The sequence below is a fragment of the Entelurus aequoreus genome, linkage group LG11, assembly GCF_033978785.1.
Source record: "Entelurus aequoreus isolate RoL-2023_Sb linkage group LG11, RoL_Eaeq_v1.1, whole genome shotgun sequence".
NCBI classification, from domain to species: Eukaryota; Metazoa; Chordata; class Actinopteri; order Syngnathiformes; family Syngnathidae; genus Entelurus; species Entelurus aequoreus.
The window spans coordinates 47,405,997-47,418,056 of NC_084741.1; the positions used below are offsets into that span (position 1 = coordinate 47,405,997).

The following is a 12,060-nucleotide window of genomic DNA, read 5'->3' on the forward strand; positions in this document are numbered from 1 at the left end:
TAATTAATCTGTTTTCGGATCTTTCAACACTGATTTCAATAGTTACACATTCCATCAGATTGTCAATAGCAGTTGTCATGTCAGCAATCTGCCTACATTTGAGAGAGGACATCACAAACAATACAACACCCCCTCCCCTTTTGTTCAACCTGTTTTGCCAAAACCTTTCATATCCGTCTAATCCATCCAGTAATTCCTTACTATCACTCAACCAAGTCTCGGAAATTGCTATTATGGTAAACCTTTGCTGTATTTGTTTAAGATACTCTTTAATTTTGGAAAAGTTACTGTAAAGACTCCTGCTCTTGAAATGAATCACAGAAAAGCCTTCCATTTTAACATTTGAATTAAACTGTTCTTCAGTATAATATTCACAGTCCACATTAGAGTCCTGATTGAAGTGAATATCTGGGTCAATGTTATTTTTTAACTCATAGCATTTATGATCATGAAAGTCAAAAGACTTGAATTTTGTGCAGCTCATTTGTTCTTCTATCATGTTGGTTGTACACACTGTTTCTCTGCACACAGTACACAGTCAACAAGGAACATTTCCCCACTGTTCCACTTGTTTATCATGATCATCTTTTTCATTTATATTGTTCAAGGTCCTTCAAGTCTCTGACCACTAATACCCTTGCCTGTTCTGGTGGACCATTCAATCTGATCATTACTTTACAGTTCCTTGTCCATGTGTCCTGGATTTGCTTTCCCTTTTTCAAGATCCTGGCTTGTCTTGCAAATTCTGCGTTTCTCTTTGTGAGATGCTCATTTTCATACACTCCTGTCTGTGCCTTTCAAATGTTTACCCAGCTTAAGCATTTCAATTTTATGTTTTCTACTCACAAAGCGGATGATGATGTTGGAGCTGTTGTTTTGTTTCAGTGGAATGGTGTGGCATGCAGCTATACTTGAACTGCATACAGGAATTCCTTTGTTGTTGAAGAAGTTGATGACTTGCTGCTCAAGCGTGTGCAGTTCACCTCTTGGTGCATCTTCTCCTTCTTTGTCACCTGCTGTGATCCGAGCATAGGAGCGGTGGCTTGTCTCAAGCCCAGAAACACCAGGTCATCCATCCTCGAGTACTGCTCTAGATCGTCCACTCTTCTTTCAAGTTCTTCAATCTTCTTGTCTTTGTCTTTGCTTATTGCCTTCAGCTGCTTAAGTTCATCAATTAAATCCAGAAGGCCCATTTGCTGTTTTGCTACTTTGCTCAGTTCCTCTGACATGAAATTCAAAGACTTGTTCACCTCCTCCATTTCTTCTGCTAACTTCTTAGTCGCCATTCTTTAGTGATGAAAGTACTTTCAGAATCCAGGTGATCTTTCAGAATACTTTCAGATCCCAGGCAATCCAGTACTGATGGCGTGTCAGTGCATCGAAGCACATGTCATCAAAAAGTCTCCAACAAGTCAAAAATCACAAAAATGATCCGGCAGTTTGATGTTTATCTTCCTCATAAACATGAAAATGTTGCTCGGCTGGATGGATGTCAACTTATTTTCAAGCTTTTTCATGGATTGTTGGAGCTGTGTGACCCAGTGCATCTAGCCGGCAGCCGTCAAAATATTAAAATCAAAATCACATCTCTAAACCAATGTACCATATCAAGTTAATGTCTCACTTTGTCCGACAAGTGATTGAGACGAAGGGCCTGATTTACTAGGATGCAAATACCAAGCACTAAACAGCGTGCGCAAACATTAACAATTATGTGTATTATTAATGTGCGTGTTGCGTGTGATCTACTAAGACTGCACCTGCAAATGAAAAGTGGTGAGACCGCCTAATTTAAATGAGGTTTTTGCATTTACTCTACGGGGCTTTCACCATGGAGACACTCGATCATTTTACTGCACATCATGTTATCGTGTTTCTGCGTGTCGCGTTGTGCTATATGTTTTCAAACAAGCTGAAGACATGTACCACTTTTTATGGACATTTTAGAAACAGTCCTGCGATACATTTACAATGTAAACCATTTTGATTTGGGAGAGGAACTGTTTCTCATAGGATATATGTTGATGACAATCCATCAATCGGTGCAGCTTCGTAGCTTGTCAAAGTCGTATAAAACATTTTGACAGATTTTTCAGTTTTGTGTGTAATGTTCTATATTCTCAATTGAACATTAAAGTTTTGGTCTTGCTTGCTAGCCTCAATTATTGAACAACAAGTGTCAACCTGCAGTCCACACATATATTTTATGTGTGACTGCCATCTACTGGTCCCACTCACCATGTACCACATAACATTGGTTTGAGATCAGTAAGCACAACCATAATTAATACATACATAAAACACACAGGGTTACAAGGCACACTGTCGATTTTGAGACAATAAAGAAGATTTTAGGTGCGCTTTATAGTCCAAAAATATGGTAATCACTCTCTTCTTTTATATCTATAATCGATGTATTGAAAGAAATGTTCATAAATCAGATTTGGAATCAGAATCAGAAGTAATTTATTAATCCCCGGGGGAAATTAAGATTTTCAGCACAATCCCATTCAAGAGCAGACAAACAATACAGGGAGACAGAACAGGATCGCTAATGGGTCAGCCAACTTTCGGCGCCCCTTACAAAAAAGGTGAAAAAAAAAACAGGTAAACGCTAGGGGGTGGGGTGGGGGGGAATTCAGTCTAAGCCTGGGCCCCTGGTGAGAGGGTCCAGACTGAGGCGGCGGGAATCAATATTTGACACGGAATCAGTTTTTGGCGCAACACTGAAAGTGTTACGTACGGCGGGGGAAGGAGACGACACAACGGCAGGAATCAGTTCAATAGGTTTATTGAATCTGATGATATACTGGGGTGTGTATGCCACTATAAGAGAATGGTGCAAGACGATGTGTAGTATTAGCAATGTGAATGTCACCAGTGGGTGTTGTGCGTGCGTGTTGGATGAATCCTTCAGAAGTCCAGAGGGGCAAGGCAAGAAGACAGTCCGTGCGTGGGCAAGCGAGAGATCGGGCACTGGAGGGAGGCGACGATGTCCGTGTGCATGCGAGGGTCGAGGATCGAGGGAAGCAGTCCAAAGTCCGGAGAGGAGTCGAGGCGCACAGCTCAATCACAGGATACAGAGGGATCACTGTGAGAAACACAGAGGACATAAGACACTGGCAGAAGGAAAGCACAGAGAGAGCAGGTACGAGGAGGGAAGCCAGAGACGGGATGCCTACTACGGGGAGTGAACTACGTTCCGGCACTGGATCTTCGTGTAACGCAGGTGTCAAATTCATACCTTTTGCAGTGACTGGTATAATCTTGCTTTTCTATTTACTCTTTGCGCTCTTCCTAGTCACGTGACCACCATGGTCCAATTAGCTGTGCTTATAAGCCGGTAGCAGGAAGTGGCCAGTAGACAGAACTTGAGGGGAAACCGATTGTATTTCTGCTCGAGGTAGGTTTTTATTCTCGTTTTCACCTGAAATATTGTGCTGACTGAGTCTAAACTACAAACGTAAAATGCCTATTTGTAACTTTATAGAGCCGACTACCAGCGCTGGAGTTTTTTGTCATTAAGCTGTGTGTGACTGTAGAAGAGTTGGTGAGTCCATATTTATGAACATAGCACCTTTAGCATTAATCTTTCTTCAATTGTTTCATTGCAATAGTCTTTGTGGCATATTCTCAATCGTCCATATACAAGGTTTATGATTTAAACCTTTGATAACTATTTGTGTATCGAATGTACTTTTAAATGTGTTTTGATAATAAGCACTTTTAGTGCACTGACTGCTCTGTATAGGTCATATTTATGCTGCTAATAGTTATTTTAGCATTTTATTGCGTATTGTGATTCTGACATGTTTATTGATTTATATTGTACAATATTGAGGAAAGAACTAGAACATATTCTGAATACTTTATAATACAAATATCCATCCATCCATCCATCCATCCATCCATCCATCCATCCATCATCTTCCGCTTATCGGAGGTCGGGTCGCGGGGGCAGCAGCCGAAGCAGGGAAGCCCAGACTTCCCTCTCCCCAGGCACTTCGTCCAGCTCTTCCCGGGGGATCCCGAGGCGTTCCCAGGCCAGCCGGGAGACATAGTCTTCCCAACGTGTCCTGGGTCTTCCCCGTGGACTCTTACGGGTCGGACGTGCCCCAAACACCTCCCTAGGGAAGCGTTTGGGTGGCATCCTGACCAGATGCCCAACCATATAATACAATTAGTGTTATTTAATGAAGATATTTTGTGTACACATGGATTTATAAGAATGGTCCTGGCTCTTACACAGGCCAGGCTTCTCTTTTTGATGGCGAGCTAAGGAAAAGAAGCATCTAGTCCAAGGATCGTTCTTGGAAGATTTCAGCCAGGAACCCCACCACCTGTTCTGTCTGGGCGGGTAGGAGGCTCTCGAGCAGACCCTTTACAATTTCCATCCTTATCCTGCAGTACATGGACTGTACTGCCATCCTTTTTTTTCCCAAGAACTCTATTAAGTCTGAACTGAGATTTATTCAAGATCCAGAGACACTAATTAATGGAATTAGAATTGTATATATGTATATAGTAACTGTGTTGTTTTCCAAATTACTTTCATGTTGAATGGCCATTCAACTCATTGTTGTGTATATATCTGTTGTCCATCACACATTCTCTAATACACGGTGTCAACCAAACTGCAATTTAAGATCTGCCTCTCTCTCCGAATCGAAACCCTAGTCTTGTGTACTAGGCAAAGGGAAGGAGGCAACACCAGGGCAGAACTGCGGTTTAGAAGGTTTATTAAAACCTTTGATGATGTGGAATTTACCAGAGAGTGTTGTTGGTGCGTGTTGGATGTATCTTTCGTCGAATCCAAGGGGGAAGGCGAAAAGGCAGTCAGCAGGGAGGCAAGCAGTCGGGGGCTGGAGAGAGGCAACGATGTCAGGGTCCAAGCAGTGGTCGAGGATCGGGGAAGGCAAGCAAAGCTCCGGGAGGAGGTCGTGAGGCAAGACACGATCACAGAAGACACTGTGGAAAACACAAAAGACATCAAATCGGGATCGAGGGAGAGCACAAGAAGGCGAGCAAGGAACAAGGGAGGGGTGCCAGACGTGATGCTTACTCAGGGGAGATTGGCTACGTTCTGGCGAAGGTCTCATGGCTTCGCTGGTCTTTTATGCCGCTCCCTCTCGTCAGATGCAGGTGTGCAGACGCGTGATTGTCTGCAGCCTTGTCATTGTCTGAGCGTGCTGCGCCCAGCACGAGCAGGGTCGTGTCCGGGCAAGCAGCCAGAGGAGGAATTTTGACACTCAGTTGCAGGAGCAACACGGGTTTGAGTCCGCGTCGTGACACCTAGTCTTCTGTTCCTAGCCCATAACACCTCATATATATATTGCATTGATTTGTAGCACGTATAGGTTACATTCGGGTCCGCTGGTCTTTATGCCGTCTGCCCTCATCAGACCCAGGTGCGCGATTGATGATTGCCTGCAGCCGTGCAGGCGCGTGGCCGCGATGCGGGACGAGCGAGCAGGGGCGTGTCCCGGCGCGCTCCTAGCGGAGCTGCCGGCTGCGCTTGCTGCAGATGGCAAGAGGGATTGCGCATGCGCCGTGACAGAAAGCAGCAAATAATATATTTGACTTACAGGTATGTCGATGTCAGAATTGATGACTCGCCTGCTGATAGCATCATAGCAGTAAAAATAAAATGTGTCCTGTTCACAATCTCTCTGGTGTACAAATATTACATGGTAAAATCACACATATTGGTTTTGCCGGTGACTTCCTTATCCCGCAAGGAAAATAATCTGATTGTTTCTCGTTCATACCTAACCCACACCCTCTTTCAATGTACGCCATTTAAGAGCTGTGATTGGATATATTACGAATTTGTCCCACCCATTGACAAGACGAAATTAAATATGATTGGATTTTGTTCCTGTCAACTTCTTTGTCATGTTTAACTACTTTTACTAACATGTCAATTACTTGTTTTATCGTCTTAGTCAATGTACCTTTGTTTTGATTACTGATCATCTTATTTTCACCTGCTCCGACGTAAAAAATAAATAAATGAAATAAAATAAACAGCTTATAGCCCAGGGCGGACATGGCTTACTCTGTGGGTGTGCCAATGTTGCCAGAGCTGACTCTGCCTCTCGCAGAAAGTCAGCTGGGAGAGGCTCTAGCTCAGACCTGGGCATTCTGCGGCCCGCGGGCCGCATCCGGCCCTTTGTACGTCCCTGTCCGGCCCGCGTGAGGCCAATTATAAATTACAAAATACATTTAAAAAAGTATCTATTTCGAGTGTGCAATACAACGGTGCTGCTTTTGTTTTGAAAAGCGTTATTTGTATTACTTCCGTGCGGACGTATGCTCGTGCGCGCAGCGGCAATCACAAATACAAAATACATTTTAAAAAAACATCTTTGTCGTGCGTGCAATACAACTGTGCTGCTTTTATTTTGAAAAGTGTTATATGTGCGTATGTCCTGTGAGGGAAGGCGCACAGCGACAATTATGCCCGGTTATCCCCGAAACGCTAAAAAGAGAAAAGTTCATGACAAATGGCGTGTTTTAAAAAAGACATGGACTGCCAAGTAAAGGTAAAGCCGTGTGCTTATTTGTGGTACACACGTTGCTGTCTTTAAAGAATATAGTGTAACGACCTGCTGAAGTAGATGTTGTCTTCTTGAGTTGCGTAAATGAGAAGTGAGGAGACGTGCGTGTGGAAGGAACGAGATATGTTGAGCTGTGTTAGTATAGCTTGCTCAATAAAAGTTTAAAAAGAGCGTCAGACTTGGTGTGCACTTCTTCTGGACGCTACAATTGGTGTCAGAAGTAAAACTTTGCGCATACTGCACTGTTTGTGTGCTACGTCATCGGGAGGTACGTGCCACGTGAGGAGCTCGCCGCAAAGAGAGAGAGAGACAGAGAGAGAGAGAGAGAGAGAGAGAGAGAGAGAGAGAGAGAGAGAGAGAGAGAGAGAGAGAGAGAGCGTTTACAGGTGCAGCCACGCTGCTTGCCACGGGGGGAATTCCGCCCTCAATGAAGACTCCCAGGTTTGATGGCAAGGCGAACTGGGAGGCATTTCATCCCACTTGTAACATCAATTGTAGCGTCCAGAAGAAGTGCACACCAAGTCTGACGCTCTTTTTAAACTTTTATTGAGCAACCTATACTAACACAGCTCAACTTATCTCGTTCTTTCCAAAAGGAAAACCAATCCTCACTCCTCATTTCCGCAACAGCAACGCTTCTTCCTTCTTCGCCAATCACCTTACAGGTGTGCTACATTCACAACAAAGAGGATGCAGGATGAAGTGACAGAAATTGAAATTTTTGTATTGTAATATACATCAGGAAGTTTTGTGTAAGAAAGTGTTAAAAATAAAACCATCAAAAGCCTTCTGCTTTTGTATAAAGATAAGTTAGGTTAAATGAAAATATTATTATTATCTATCTTACGGTATATCAAAAATAATTTGAGCAAAATGTAATTGAAATATTGTTCGTGTGGCCCTCCAGCAGTGCTCGGGTTGCTCATGCGGCCCCCGGTAAAAATTAATTGCCCACCCCTGCTCTAGCTCAAACGTGACCCGAATCGGGACACGCAGCATAGAAAATGGATGAATGGATATTTTAACTCAGTAATTTTGAAATGTACCTGCACAACTAAATGAGGGAGTCTACAATTTTAAATAAAAAGTGTAGTAGCAGTCTTAGAAATTGTAGCAGTCATTTGATTATTTGCTCTGATTAGGTTAAAAATGCTTGGATGCTGCTCTGAGCTGCATTGAAGCTGTAATTTAATCTTAACTGTCAAACTAGGTGTGCATGATTTAAATTAATCTGCAAGTCACAGTTTTCTTCATCACTATAAAAGTTGCACTTCTGCCAGCAGTGCGTCTTTTTTTGGCTTGCTTCTCTGCGCGTAGGGTATTTTCCATGTGTGCCTTTTATGGTTGAGTGCATGCAGTATTTGGGCAATGTCATGTATTATTAATCTCTTCTCTCAGAGAGGCTTTCTCATCCAGCAAAAAAACGGTGGAGTCATGTGTTGGAGATTGCTCATTTATGGCACAAATTACATTATGCGTTTGGATCACTTCCTCACACTGGTAGGAAATGTATTTATGCGTCTTCCTCTGGACGAGTTGGGGTAGCTGTGTCCGTGAATCTGGTATCTAGCATGTGGGTTATTTAAAAAAAATTGGCAGAAACTAGGAACATGCCTCTCACCCAAAAGGTAAAGGTATGTAGAAGTGGTTTGAGATCCTCTTTTTAATGTGCAATGTATTGATTAATTTTTTGTCTGCAGCCTTGGAATAAACATTGCAGAAGTTAGAGTTAGAGTTAGAGTTTGAGTTTATTTCGAACATGCAAGCATACAACATGATACATCACAATTTCCAGTTTCTCTTTTCAACATGTTCGAAAAGGAGTAGGAAGAAGCAGAGCTTATTTAATCCTACCCCTTTTCTTTACATAACAGTTGCTGAAACTTTTTTATTCACTTCCTGTTCTCAATTTATTCACAAGTAAATGTGCATGTCTTTAACTGCCACACAGGTGACCCCGTGGAACATGTTTCAAGCGGTGGATGAAGATGTGTCCTCCTTGGCCATGTCGCCCTGGCTCTCGCAACACAAAGGCAAGGGGCTACCAGAGTTCCGGCAGAGTTACCCAGTTTTGTGGTTCCAGCACATCAAGTTGTTTTTCCAATTGAGACAGTCTGGGCCAGTGTTTTTCAAGCTTTTTTGAGCCAAGGCACATTTTTGGCGTTGAAAAAATCCAGAGGCACAACACCAGCAGAAATCATTAAAAAATAAAACTCAGTTGTTAGTAAAGAGTCGTTGTCGCAATTGATGGATATGACTTTAAACCATAACCAACCCATGCATCAATATAGCTCTTGTCTCAAAGTAGGTGTACTGTCACGACCTGGCACATCATGCCATGACTTATTTTGAGTTTTTTTGGTGTTTTCTTGTGTGTAGTGTTTTAGTTCTTGTCTTGCGCTCCTATTTTGGTGTTGATTGTCATGTCATGTACGGATGTACTTTGTGGACGCAGTCTGCTCCACACGCTGTAAGTCTTTGCTGTCGTCCATCATTCTGTTTTTGTTTACTTCGCCGCCAGTTCAGTTTTAGCTTCGTTTTGCATAGCCATCCCTAAGCTTCAATGTCTTTTCTTAGCGGCACTCACCTTTTGTTTATTTTTGGTTTAAGCGTTGGATACCTTTTTACCTGCAAACCATCGTCGTTGTTCCCGACATCTACAAAGCAATTAGTTACCTGCTGCCACCTACTTATATGGAAGAGTATTACACGGTTACTCTGCCGAGCTCTAGACAGCACAGACACTCAACAACGGCACATTTGCAGATTATAATTACTGGTTTGCAAAAAATATTTTTAACCCAATCAGGTGAAATTACATAATCTCCCACGGCACACCAAACAATATCTCATGGTACACTAGTGTGCCGCGGCACAGTGGTTGAAAAACACTGGTCTGGGCCGCATGGGCTGGAAGCTGTTTATTAGAGCTCAACCTCAAGGGCCCTATTGAAATTTTAGTTTTTTCTTTTCTCTGTTTGGATGCCTTTTTGAGGCCCTTAACATGCACGAAAAATCCCCATTATTTGCAGGTGCGTCAGGTGTGGTGAAAAAAATGTTTGGGGTCCCAAAAAGGACATTTCAAAATTGGCTCTCTAGCGCCACCTTTAAAATTAGAAAAAAATAGTCACTCCTACCAGTTTTACATATCGACACAAACTTCGCAGGAGACATCTATTATTTTGATTCCCGAGCGCGGCCACCGCTGCTGCTCACTGCTCCCCTCAACTCCCAGGGTGTGGAACAAGAGGATGGGTCAAATACAGAGGGTACTTTCACCACACCTAGTGTGTGTGTGACTATCGGTGGTACTTTAACTTTAACTTCATTATGACGGGATGCACATAAAAGTCTCAGGAACCCATACCTGAAAGCAAACAGGAAGTCGGCCATCTTGGTTTTCGTCTTCAATTTTTCGGCGCAAAAAAGGGGTCGCACTTTAAAGAAGTCCTCCGAGGCACTTTGACCAAGTGAAACGCGGTTACAAATCACAGATACTCATATAGGCGAAGATACATTGCAAACAAATTTTTCGTACGCCATAAGATTAGAGCGTGGTATGGCGCCAAACTTGGCTCCGATGGTTTTTGGCCATTTTTCAGCAAAACCAACGGTTTGTACTTTCACGAACTCCTCCTAGGGACTTTGGCCAAATGAGTCGTGGTTAAATTGCAGATACTACACAGAGTTGATGATAAATTGCGAATACATTTTGCCTACGCCATAAGCTGTGGGCGTGGCATAGCGCCAAACATTGCTACCATGATTCGCCACAAAACACGAAAGATTAAAAACTCGGCTCCACAAATTCTGATTTTGATCTCATTCGGTAGAAATGATAATGTTGACACCCTGAAATGCCTATTCCTACCAACTCGTAGTGGGTGGAGCCATCACCGATCTGCCATTTCTGCACTTAAGCTGATAAGAGACGGAAACTAAACTGATGGAGGATGATAAATTGCAAAAAATGTTTTACAAATGACAGGATGTGGGCATGACATGCCGCCAAACTTTGGTGTGATGGCTCGCCACAAAACACGAAACGTAAATAACCCAACTCCACAAGTTCTGCTCTTGATCGTAATTGGTAAAAAAGATTATGACACCAAGGGTTGTATTGGTTGTATTGGTATTGTATTGCAATCCACTCCCTCTTGCACCCAGGCGTTTGGGTTTTGGTCAAGCTGGTTGGTGCCGAGTTCGTCTGGAAGAATGTCCGAAAGGTGCGGAGTGGGCAGCTGCTTGCGTGCCATGTCAACGTGCCAGTACCCACCAGCACACTAAAGCCTTACACTAAATGGATTGCGCATCATGCTAAAGAAGATCTTTGCACCGCACCCGCTGAGTTGGTGCTAAGTCAGCCACTCCACGTTCTGGGTGAGTTTTTGCCGGGGAGTTCCGCCTTGCTGCCTTTTTCCTTTTTGTCAAGGGTGCCCTTAGATTCTGACCATGTTTTCCCAAGCTCATTTCTAAGACCATACCTCTCACCCGATAGGCATGTAGTTGGGGCAATAGTTTGAGATCCTGGTTTGAGTGAGCAGTGTTGGCTCGATATATATTGTATTGTTTTAATACTTGTCGGCAGTCATAATATAAAGATGTGTTTTGCTGAAACAAACATCCATTCCTTCATCTGCCACGAAATGACCATTTTAATGCAAAAGATTAATTTTACAAATCAGATGAACAATTTTGAATTTGTATTAATACATAACTTGCATAATTCAAATCAACTTTAAAAATAACGCCAATATTTTCACACAATCAATTGTATCATCAGAATTTCAAACGCAAACATTTTTTAAATGTTTTACTTGAATGTACATCATTTATTTTCTTTGAAAACCTACTTTAAATGTCTGACCGTTGAGACTCATACTGTCAATTTTAGAATGCCAGAACGAGGGGCAGGTGGATTGCTGGAAACCAGGAAGGAAACAAAAAAAATGTTTACTTAAAAACACACACAAGCACCGGGAAAATAAAAAAATGCCATACACTATCAACTCAAACTAAACAGAAAGGTAAATACACACACAACTCAATACAAACAACTCACAATTCAATTTGATTTTGATTCTTGTAGTGAAAATTCGATTCAAAATAAATTCTCATTTCGACACAATTCCTTGTTTAAACTGATCTTTGCAATGCATGCAGGTTTGGTGTATAAATTATAATAAAACCTTTTCAAAATAGGTTACGGATAATAAAAGCTCCTATTGGCTGCTGATGTATATGCAGAGGGAGTAAGGGTGACTGTGGCCTAAAAAACATCTCTTTAAACTCAATTCTTGAAAATGTTAAGTCAAGTTACAATCACTACAAGTAACAGTCGCAATTCGGATGTTATTCAGAAATGTTTTCATACAGTCGAAAGAGAGAGCCGATTGGAGGAGGAGCGAGATGAACAAGAAGACCATGACAATCTAGCAAAATTGGCAAATTCGTCACGTTTCATGTGTTATGTAAACCTATTGTGCATACATTCATACAT

General features: G+C 42.3%; 1 protein-coding gene across 1 annotated transcript in view; it reads left to right on the forward strand.

Annotated features, from left to right (window-relative positions):
* The first annotated feature begins 10,869 nt into the window (after window positions 1–10,869).
* Window positions 10,870–12,060, forward strand: part of LOC133660183 (adenylate cyclase type 2-like) — an 83,829-nt gene continuing 82,638 nt past the window's right edge. Inside the window, exon 1 of the mRNA XM_062063419.1 lies at window positions 10,870–10,940. The gene's annotated coding sequence lies outside the window, so the exon portion shown is untranslated. The remainder of the gene's footprint in view (window positions 10,941–12,060) is intronic.